Genomic DNA, 12,221 nt, shown 5'->3' on the forward strand with positions numbered 1-12,221 from the left:
ACACTGAATTTGTTAAAGAAATTATTTGATTTCCACAAGAAACTATTCTAATCACTTCACAAATGTGATTCACTTGACAAAAATTAATTTAGCCCATGCTATGATCAAAACACTGTTCTAGGCATTTGGGAGGTATCAGTGGAAACGGGGCATTTTGAAAAAAAAATCCTGCCTTTGTGATGCTTATCGTGTTGAGAGGGGAAAGATACAATAAACAATAAAACAAAAATAAGCAACTGTGTCAAGTGTTAGAAGACAATAAGAGCTATGGAAATAGAAAAATGTAGAGGGTAAGAGGATTGGGGGTATTAAATAAGGGTCAGAGTTAATATCCTGAGAATATGAGATTTAAGGTAAGACTAGAGGGAAGAGAGAGAGACAGCCAAGTCAGTCCTGGGGAACATAGTTTGGGGAAGAAAGACCAGTCATACCAACTGTCTTGGGGAGAAATCAACTATGAATTATTCAAATATCAACAGGGAGGGGACTTCCCTGGTGGTCCAGTGGTTAAGACCTCCCCTTCCAATACAGGGAACACAGGTTTGATCCCTGGTCAAGAAGCTAAGATCCCATTTACCTCCTGGCCAAAAAACAAAACATAAAATATAAACAATGTTGTAACAAAATCAGTAAAGACTTCTAGGGCCCGCCGGCCCGCCCGCCAGCTCGCCCGCCAGCCCTTCAGCGCCCGGCGGCGGCAGCGGCGACGGCCGCAGGAGGCGCAGTCTCCCTCCCAGGTGCGCGCTTCGCTCCCGGAGCCGCGGAACTCGGCGGCCGCCATGACGTCCAACATGGACCGGGAGATGATCCTGGCGGATTTTCAGACATGTATTGGCATTGAAACATTGATGAAGCTATTACACTGCTTGAACAAAATAATCGGGACTTAGTGGCAGCTATTAATGGTGTAATACCCCAGGAAAATGGCATTCTGCAAAGTGACTATGGAGGTGAGACTATATCAGGACCTGCATTTGATCCAGCAAGTCACCCAGCTCCAGCTCCTGCTCCCTCTTCCTCTTCAGCATTTCGACCTGTAATGCCATCTAGGCAAATTGTAGAAAGGCAACCGCGGATGCTGGACTTCAGGGTTGAGTACAGAGACAGAAATGTTGGTGTGGTACTGGAAGACAGCTGTACTGTTGGAGAAATTAAACAGATTTTAGAAAGTGAACTTCAGATACCTATGTCTAAAATGCTTTTAAAAGGCTGAAGACTGGAGACGTGGAAGACAGTACCGTCTTAAAATCACTACACTTGCCAAAAAACAACAGTCTTTATGTCCTTACCCCAGATTTGCCACCACCTTCATCATCTAGTCATGCTGGTGCCCTGCAGGAGTCATTAAATCAAAACTTCATGCTGATCATCACCCACCGAGAAGTCCAGCGGGAGTACAACCTGAACTTCTCTGGAAGCAGTACCATTCAAGAGGTAAAGAGAAATGTGTATGACCTCACGGTATCCCTGTTCGCCATCAGTTATGGGAGGGCTGGCCAACTTCTGCCACAGATGACTCCATGTGTCTTGCTGAATCAGGGCTCTCTTATCCCTGCCATCGACTTACAGTGGGAAGAAGATCTTCACCTGCACAGACCCGGGAGCAATCTGAAGAGCAAAGCACCGATGTTCATATGGTTAGTGATAGTGATGGAGATGACTTTGAAGATGCTTCCGAATTTGGGGTGGATGATGGAGAAGTATTCGACATGGCATCATCTGCCCTGAGAAAATCTCCAATGATGCCAGAAAACGCAGGAAATGAAGGAGATGCCTTATTACAATTTACAGCAGAGTTTTCTTCAAGATATGGTGACTGCCATCCTGTATTTTTTATTGGCTCATTAGAAGCAGCTTTTCAAGAGGCCTTCTATGTGAAAGCCCGAGATAGAAAGCTTCTTGCTATCTACCTCCACCGTGATGAAAGTGTATTAACCAACATGTTCTGCTCACAAATGCTTTGTGCTGAATCTATTGTCTCTTATCTGAGTCAAAATTTTATAACCTGGGCTTGGGATCTGACAAAGGATGCCAACAGAGCAAGATTTCTGACAATGTGCAATAGACACTTTGGCAGTGTTGTTGCCCAAACCATTCGGACTCAAAAAACAGATCAGTTTCCACTTTTTCTGATTATTATGGGAAAGCGATCATCTAATGAAGTGTTAAATGTGATACAAGGTAACACAACAGTGGATGAGTTAATGATGAGACTCATGGCTGCAATGGAGATCTTCACAACCCAACAACAGGAAGATATAAAGGATGAGGATGAACGAGAAGCCAGAGAAAATGTGAAGAGAGAACAAGATGAGGCCTATCGCCTTTCACTTGAGGCTGACAGAGCAGAGGGAAGCTCATGAGAGAGAAATGGCAGAACAGTTTTGTTTGGAACAGATTCGAAAAGAACAAGAAGAAGAACGTGAGGCCATCAGGCTCTCCTTAGAGCAGGCCTTGCCTCCTGAGCCAAAGGAAGAAAATGCTGAGCCTGTGAGCAAACTGCGGATCCGGACCCCAAGTGGCGAGTTCCTCGAGCGGCGTTTCCTAGCCAGCAATAAGCTCCAGATCGTCTTTGATTTCGTAGCTTCCAAAGGATTTCCATGGGATGAATTCAAGTTACTGAGTACCTTTCCTAGGAGAGATGTAACCCAGCTGGACCCAAATAAGTCATTATTGGAGGTAAAGTTGTTCCCTCAAAAAACCCTTTTCCTTGAAGCAAAAGAGTGAACATGGCTCAGCGGTGGAACCAGCCATTCCTTGACAAGCCAGAGGCCTGCATCAAGAGGAGGGCTCCTCATCAACCCATTTACACGCTCATCTCACTCAACTCAATGTCACACTTCTGCCTCTTGCAAGATTGCTGGAAAAAAGTAATAATAAACATAGCTACTTAAAATTAAAAAATAAATAAATAATAAAGACTTTTAAAAAGAGAGAGAGAGCAGGGAGGCAGTTGTAGCTGTGAGAATAAGCAAGGGTTGAGTGTTACATAATCCTTCTAAATTGCATCTCCAGACCATCCACAGTGAAACAGTGAAGAGTGCACTCACAGGCTTCATCCCTCACTGCTCAGAGGGGCATGAATGTTTTGCATCGCAGGTTGTTTATATACAAGCACCAAGGGCAGTCCTTGCATAAACTCAGATATGCAGATGGCACCATCCTTATGGCAGAAAGTGAAGAAGAACTAAAGAGCCTCTTGAGGAAAGTGAAAGAGGAGAGTGAAAAAGTTGGCTTAAAACTCAACATTAAGAAAACTAGGATCATGGCATCTGGTCCCATCACTTCGTTGCAAATAGATGGGGAAATAGTGGAAACAGTGACAGACTTTATTTCTTTAGGCTCCAAAATCACTGCAGATGGTGACTGAAGCCATGAAATTAAAAGATGCTTATTCCTTGTAAGAAAAGTTATCACCAACACAGACAGCATATTAAAAGGCAGAGACATTGCTTTGCCAACAAAGGTCCATCTAGTCAAAGCTATGGTTTTTCCAGTAGTCATGTATGGTTATGAGAGTTGGACCATAAAGAAAGCTGAGTGCTTAAGAATTGATGCTTTTGAACTGTGGTGTTGGAGAAGACTCTTGAGAGTCCCTTGGACTGCAAGGAGATCCAACCAGTCCATCCTAAAGGAAATCAGTCCTGAATATTCACTGGAAGGACTGATGCTGAAACTGAAAGTCCAATACTTTGGCCACCTGATGTGAAGAACTGACTCATTGGAAAAAACCCTGATGCTGGGAAAGATTGAGGGCAGGAGGAGAAAGGGATGACAGAGGATGAGATGGTTGGATGGCATCACCAACTCAATGGACATGAATTTTAGTAAACTTCAGAAGTTGGTGATGGACAGGGAGGCCTAGCGTGCTACAGTCCATAGGGTCACAAAGAGCCAGACACTACTGAGTGACTGAACCTAATTGAACTGTAAGGGCAGTCCAGCAACAGCCTTAACAGGGAGGCCCCCAGGTGGAGCCCAGAGGCTCACAGCACAGGCTGGAGAGGTGCTACCAGGCTGTGTGAAGCTGGACAGAGCTGCTGGCCCCAGCAGCCACTGTAAAAGAAGGTGGAAAAAGAAGTGGATGAGCCAGGAGGATCTGAAATGGTACATGAAAGATTTCTGGTTCAGTACTCATAGATATTGATTTACACATTCATAAAATTAAATTTCTTGAATAAGTACTAGGTAGCAGGCCTCCTAGCTCTTTTCTATTTCATGTTGTATATTCACTGGCCACTATAAAATTGATACGTGGGGCTTCCCTGGTGGTCCAGTGATTAAGAATCCACCTGCCAGGGGACACAGGTTCAATCCCTGGTCTGGGAAGATTCTGCATGCCTAGGGGCAGCTAAGCCCATGCACCACAGCAGAAGAAGCCACCTCAATGAGAAACCCAGATGTACTGCAACTAGAAAGCAGCCCCTGCTCACTGCAACTAGAGAGAGCCCACCCACAGCAACAAAGACCCAGCACAGCCAAAAAATGAATAAATACACGAATAAGTTTTTAAAGAATAATATATGAAAGTATGCTTGGTTTTGAAAAACATACAGAAGTAGAAAAATATATTGAAGCTTCAAAATTAAAAAAGCAAGAAAGAATATTTATGGTGTGTTCACTTTTTATAAAAGATAGAAGGGAGAAAAAAATATATTTGCAATCTGCACAAGTATACCAATAAAAACTTAGGGAGGTAACCCAGAAACTACTGAGATTGATCTTATCCAGGGAGTGGGTAGAAATGGGTGAGAAGAATAAGACGGTAACAACAGGGTAGGAAACGTGGAGGGGTGACACTTAGTAGAGTTTGTGGTTTTATGTTCTTAGAGTTCATGCAAATGTTTCACATACTCTAATTTTTAATGAACAAAAATCAAGGAGAAAATGGAGAAACCCTAATGTAGACTACAAATGGGGGCAAGTGAACCTAACTTTATTTACAATGAAAGGGACGAAAAAGTAAGTTTTGAACCAATATTTTGCCTTGAAACCTCCAGGTTCTAACAAATACTGGGTTCTAGATAGTAGATTTTGTTTCAACAGCACAATGAGTTAGCAAGTCTGAAACTACATCCTGTATATTCTAGGATTAAGCAAACATGGAAATATATTGTAGATAACTGGAGTCTGATTCTTCACTGTTAGAGAAAGAAAAGACATTAAGTGCTAGGACGTTAAAACGAATATTGGTTGAGTGGACCTGGAGGTATGGACTCCTCCTTGTTAAGATGGATAGAGAGAAGATACACAGAAAAACAGATAAGATGATTGATCAATGTGGGTAACTGTGTTTGTATGTGTATATTTAACTATATATTTGTGTATATAGATAGAGAGAGAGAGTGAAGTCGCTCAGTCGTGTGTGACTCTTTGCAACCCCATGGACTATAGCCTACCAGGCTCCTCCATCCATGGAATTTTCCAAGCAAGAATACTGGAGTGGGTTGCCATTTCCTTCTCCAGAATATATAGAGTTTATATATATTAATACATCACATACACACATATGTAAACATTCATTTTCTACTAACAAGCAACAGCATTTCTTAGAAAAGTACCTTTTTACAGAGCTTGGGCAGAGAAAGTACAAGATGACCCTGGAATAGCTTGCTATGCCTTAAAGCAGGGAAGTGCTCAGAGAAGGATGGGGCCATGACACAGGGACACAGGAGTCCACCTGGAGGACCTCAAACTCAGGGGTAAGAACTGGGCAGATGTGGGGAAGCAGAAGGCTTCCAGAAATCCCTTAGAAGGGGCACAGACCATATGTAATTAACTGTGACATTTCAAAAACAACAGTCCTCCTCCATCTCACTTTCCCACTCTTGGAAGACAAAGGAATGCCTGTGGAGCTACTGGGAGGGGAGCCCCTGCCTTCTCTGTCTCCAGGCTGGCAGTGGTGGGAGCAGCCCTGGATTCAGACTGTGGGTATCAACACTGGAAGGAAAAATCAGAGGATATGGACTTCCTTGGTGGTCCAGTGGTTAAGACTCCACACTCCCAATGCAGGGCTCCTGGGTTCAATTCCTGCTCGGGGAACTGGATCTCACATGCCGCAATTAAAAATCCTGCACATGACCACAAAGATCCTGAGTGCTGCAGCTAAGACCCAGCATGGGCAAATAATAATAATAAATACAATGCATAAGGAAAAAGAAGAGTATGATCTCAGGAAACAAAACACACAGCAGGGAGGGTTTTTGATCACCAGATAGCTCTGGTAAACCCGAAGGACCCCCAACTCTGGGGCAGCTGATCACATCCATCTCCTTCTTTAACACCTGCCCCATGCTCACAGCACAGACGCTGACCGCTGGCCAGCACCACCAACCCACTCAACTCTGCAGTGCCTGCCTAGAAGTGGGGGGAAGGGTGACAAGGTGGGACCACAGCTCGTCCAGATGTTTGTATAAGCAGCAAATCTCCTACCCCACAAACTCACACACTTCTAGGAGCCCCTGAATCATGGACCTGGGATGGGACTTTTTGCTCCTCTGTTTAGGAACACAGGCCAGGGCAATGCACAGACTTCAGGACTATGGGAGGCAGAGAGTTTTAATCATATTCCTCTTTGTAGTTCCAATGGGCTTCCCTGGTGGCTCAGATTCTGAAGAGTCTGCCGGCAATGTAGGAGACCCGGGTTCGATCCCTGAGTCGGGAAGATCCACTGGAGAAGGGCATGGCCACCCACTCCACTATTCTGGCCTGGAGAATCCCATGGACAGAGGAGCCTAGTGGGCTACAGTCCATGACATCACAAAGAGTCAGACACAACTGAGTGACTAACACACACACAATCACAGTGTCAATAGGCACATAGCTGGTGTCAGAGGAATCATCAGCTTTCCCCAGGTTTCACCTTCGTGTAAGTGAGAACTTAGAGCCAGAATCAGCCAAGATTCCACTGCGCCAGGACCACTGCAGGGTGGCCTCATCCCCAGGTGGGTCCCAAACCTCCCTGTCATCTCACTCACCCGCCAAACAAGTCTTACTTAAAGATCTAACCATTTGCTAAAGGTTTGGGGTTTCAGTGTAAACCAGCGTGAACCAAACTGCCTCGTGGCTCCCATAGTAATGGGATAGGGACCCACCCCAAACCTGAGCAAGCACAAACACACACACCTACACTGGTAGGGGGAGGGGGAGGTAGAGATGAGGGGAACAGGATGAGTAGGAGCTGAGAGCTTCTTGCAGCAGCTGCAGGACTGAACCTGGATTGTGGCTTTTCAGGGTGACCTCAGTGAGGACTGGGGCTTGAGTTCTGCCCAAGGAGAGCACCAAGGGTCCCCCTTGGACCCACCACCCCCAAGGAAAGGAAGCCGCTCCCAGTAAACAGTTGCATCCTTAGGGTCCCAGCTCCCTCCCTGAGTTGTCAATTCCATACTGCCCCCCACCACCTTCATAAGGGTCCTCTGGACTTTGGCATCTTCCTCTGAGCCTGGACAGCAGCACCTGCCTCGGCCACACCCATTGGCCTCTAAGCAACTAACCTCAGGCCACAAAGACACCACTCTCCTCTTCTGGTGGAGGAGAAGTTCTTCTCAGGTCCTGATGCAGCAGTGGAGCAGGGTGGATGGGAGGAAGTAAGCCCTGGAGTCCACAAATTGATCTGCTGGAACCAGTCCCACCGTGGAAGGCCTGGTAGAAGTGTTAGTGTTAGTCACTCAGTCATGTCCAACTCTTTTTGACCCCATGGACTGTAGCCCACCAAGCTCCTCTGTCCATGGGATCCTCCAGGGAAGAATACTGGAATGGCTAGCCATTCCCTTCTCCAGGGCATCTTCCCAGCCCAAGAATTGAACCCAGGTCTCCTGAATTGCAGGCAGATTCTTTACCTTCTGAGCCACCAGGGCAGCCTGATGGAATTCAGTCCCACTGTGGGAGGCCTGGTAGAGGATGGCCCAAATGCACAGGGCACACCAGAGGAAGAACCCCCATACCACAAAGCCCCCATCAGCCCTGGGGCCAGGCAGACCCACTGAAGGATGGGCAGGTCAGGTCAGGGAGCCAAGGTCATCACTGAATCATCACAGAGTCTGATACAAACCACCCAAGAAGGATTAGCTAGTTCACCAAATCCTGCAAACTTCAGTTTGCCTCCTTCAGTTTGGGGAAACAGCATTTCCCCAAATTTTGGCCCTGAGGATGTGGTGCAGAACCAACTGACGGGTCAGCTAGCCCACCCCGGCACCACCTTCACCTCTGTGTCTATGAGTGCCCCCCCATCCGGCAGCTTCCCAGCCACTCTCAGCCCCGAACGTCCCATGAGGCCTAAGATCCAGGAGACCAGCCTGACTGCGCTTTCTCACGGCCCCTATAGATCAACCGCCAAGCTGCTGCTCTTGTAAGAGAACTTCCCTGTCAGTTTCAGAGCCGCCCAGTGGGCCCCACAGCAGCTGCAGCTTCTTCTCACCCCTCGGGTGCCTTCCCCAGAAGAAGAGGCCCCATGGACACCCTTAATAGACAGCCACACATGTGCCCCATCAAGACCCTCAGGACACAGGCTCCCATGAAGCCCTGGCCGAGGGCCTAAAGGCAGAGTCAGAACAAATCAGTCAGGAAACCTGGGCCTTTGATATTAGAGCATCACTTCCTTTTTGAGGGGCTTCTGAGCATCTGAGAAGTGAAAAGGCAAAGAAGAAAAGGAAAGACATACCCATTTGAATGAAGAGTTCCAAAGAATAGCAAGGAGAGATAAGAAAGCCTTCCTCACAAATCAGTGCAAAGAAATAGAGGGAATAAATAGAATGGGAACGACTACAGATCTCTTCAAGAAAATTAGAGATATTAAGGGGACATTTCATGCAAAGATGGGCACAATGAAGGACAGAAACGGTATGGACCTAACAGAAGCAGAAGATATTAAAAAGAGGTGGCAAGAATACACAGAAAAACTATACAAAAAGATCTTCATGACCCAGATAATCACGAAGGTATGAACACTCAACCTAGAGCCAGACATCCTGGAATGTGAAGTCAAGTGGGCCTTAGGAAGCATCACTATGAACAAAGCTAGTGGAGGTGATGGAATTCCAGTTGAGCTGTTTCAAATCCTGAAAGATGATGCTGTGAAAGTGCTGCACTCAATATGCCAGCAAATTTGGAAAACTGAGCAGTGGCCACAGGACTGGAAAAGGTCCGTATTCATTCCAATCCAAAGAAAGGCAATGCTAAAGAATGCTCAAACTACCACACAATTGCATTCATCTCACATGCTAGCAATATAATGTCCAAAATTCTCCAAACCAGCCTTCAACACTATGTGAACCACGAACTTCCAGAAGTTCAAGCTGGATTTAGAAAAGGCAGAGGAACCAGAGATCAAATGGCCAACATTCATTGGATCATCGAAAAAACGAGAGAGTTCCAGAAAAACATCTATTTCTGCTTTATTCACTATGCCAAAGCCTTTGACTGTGTGGAGCACAAAAAACTGTGGAAAATTCCTCAAGAGATGGGAATATCAGGCCACCTTACCTGCCTCCTGAGAAATCTTTATGCAGGTCAAGAAATCTGTATATAGTTAGAACTGGACATGGAACAGCAGACTGGTTCCAAATCAGGAAAGGAGTACGTCCAGGCTGTGTACTGTCAGAGTGCTTATTTAATTTATATGCAGAATACATCATGTGAAATGCCAGGCTGTATGAAGCACAAGCCATAATGAATATTGCTGGAAGAAATATCAATAACCTCAGATATACAGACGACACCACCCTTATGGCAGAAAGCGAAGAACTAAAGCACCTCTTGATGAAAGTGAAAGAGGAGAGTGAAAAAGTTGGCTTAAAACTCAATATTCAGAAAACAAAGATCATGGCATCCAGGCCCATCACTCCAGGGTAAATAGATGGGGAAAGAGTGGAAACAGTAACAGACTTTATTTGGGGGGACTCCAAAATCACTGCAGATGGTGACTGCAGCCATGAAATTAAAAGACGCTTGCTCCTTGAAAGAAAAGTTATGACCAACCTAGATAGCATATTCAAAAGCAGAGACATTACTTTGCCAACAAAGTTTCGTCTAGTCAAGGCTATGGTTTTTCCTGTGGTCATGTATGGATGTGAGAGTTGGACTGTGAAGAAGGCTGAGCGCCGAAGAATTGATGCTTTTGAACTATGGTGTTGGAGAAGACTCTTGAGAGTCCCTTGGACTGCAAGGAGATCCAACCAGTCCATTCTAAAGGAGATCAGTCCTGGGTGTCCTTTGGAAGGAATGATGCTAAAGCTGAAACTCCAGTACTTTGGCCACCTCATGCGAAGAGTTGACTCATTGGAAAAGACTCTGATGCTGGGAGGGATTGGGGGCAAAAGGACAAGGGGAAGACAGAGGATGAGATGGCTGGATGGCGTCACTGACTCGATGGACATGAGTCTCAGTGAACTCCGGGAGTTGGTGATGGACAGGGAGGCCTGGCGTGCTGCAATTCATGGGGTCGCAAAGAGTCGGACACGACTGAGTAACTGATCTGATCTAATCTGATCCCTGGTGGCCCAGTGGTTAAGAATCCACCTTGCACGGCAGGGGACTTGGGTTCAATCTCTGGTCTAGGATCTAAGATCCCACATGGCGTGGGGCAACTAAACCCAAGCGTGGCAACTACCGAAGCCTATGTTCTCTGGAGCCTACACGAAACAACCAGAGAGCCCACGGCCTACTACACAAGATCCCACATGAAGTGAGGAACATCCTATATGTCAAAGATATAGATAAATAAAAGTTAAAAAAAAAAAAATAAAGAAAATGCTTTGTGAACAGTTAAAGCACCCTGCCAACACCAGGAGAGTTTAAGGGGAAAAATCCAGGAAAGTGACCAGGTGACGGACTAGCAAGAGAGGTGCTCTGGAGGCCCCCAGGGAAATACTACAGGGAATGGGACCACCCAGGAAAGATTCCAGAAAAATGGGTCCAGTACCAGTGATGGAAGCAGGCTTCCCTCATAAAGATATCCCAGGTGCAGCTCTGCCCCAGAGGACTCATTGCCAGGAGTGGGCCACAGGGAAGATATTAGCTGTGGCAGGAACTGGCCAAGAGAAGCAGGGACTCAGCCTGCCAACTGCTCCACCTGCAGAGGGCAGAGGAAGAAATGGCCCACGGCCTCCAGGAGGCACCAGCTCCCAGCAGGACTAGGCTCCCAGGACTGCAGCCTGGGGTTTGTGCCAGGGACAGCAAGCAGGGAACCCAGGCAACTGGGGTGTGCTTTGCCAAACAGATGGCCCTGCCCAGGAGAGGAGATGCCAGAGCCTGTGGGAACCCCAGGGGGCTGGACTTGGCACTCACAACCCCTTTACTACAGCTGAGGACCTGCCAGGTTTTGCCACTCTGTCCCCACAGTGGACAGACCAGACACTCAGAACAGAGTTCCTCACCCTGCTGTCCCCACCCTTATCTATCAGTGATTGTTAAAAGACTTAACGGTGCATGGAAAGATGGGAGACATCACTACTGATCATACAGATGCAAATCAAACCACAATGAGGTATCACACCAGTCAGAATGGCCATCACCAAAACGTCTACAAACAATAAATGCTGGAGAGAGCATGGAGAAAAGGGAGCCCGCCTACACTGTTGGTGGAAATGTAAAATTGTACAGCCACTATGAAGAACAGTGTGGAGTTTCCTTAAAAAACTAAAAATAGAAATACCATATGATCCTGCAGGTCTTCCCTGGTGGCTCAGACAGTAAAGAATCTGCCTGCAATGAAGGAATCATGGAAGACTCTGGGTCAGGAAGATCCTCTGGAGGAGGGCATGCAACCCACTCCAGTATTCTTGCCTGGAGAACTTCATGGAGAGGAGCCTGGGTAGCTACAGTCCATGTGGTCGAAAAGAGTCAGACACGCCTGAAGCAACTTAGCACGTACACACACCTGGTCCTGCAATCCCACTTCTGGGCATATATCCAGAGAAAACCATAAATCAAAAAGATGCATGCATTCCAATGTATGTATTGGATGCAGCACTTTACAATGGCCAACATGTGGAAGCAACCTAAATGTCCCTCAACAAAGGAATGGATAAAGATGTGATTGTACATATATACAATAGGATATTCAGTTCAGTTCAGTTCAGTCGCTCAGTTGTGTCCGACTCTTTGCGACCCCATGAATCGCAGCACGCCAGGCCTCCCTGTCCATCACCAACTCCCGGAGTTCACCCAGACTCACATCCATCGAGTCAGTGACGCCATCCAGCCATCTCATCCTCTGTCGTCCC

General features: G+C 46.4%; 1 pseudogene; it reads left to right on the forward strand.

The window, feature by feature from the left end:
• The first annotated feature begins 695 nt into the window (after positions 1-695).
• Positions 696-2,902, forward strand: LOC109569895 (FAS-associated factor 1 pseudogene; annotated as a pseudogene).
• Positions 2,903-12,221: the final 9,319 nt, after the last annotated feature.

This window comes from Bos indicus, chromosome 15 (genome assembly GCF_029378745.1).
Source record: "Bos indicus isolate NIAB-ARS_2022 breed Sahiwal x Tharparkar chromosome 15, NIAB-ARS_B.indTharparkar_mat_pri_1.0, whole genome shotgun sequence".
Taxonomy (NCBI): Eukaryota; Metazoa; Chordata; class Mammalia; order Artiodactyla; family Bovidae; genus Bos; species Bos indicus.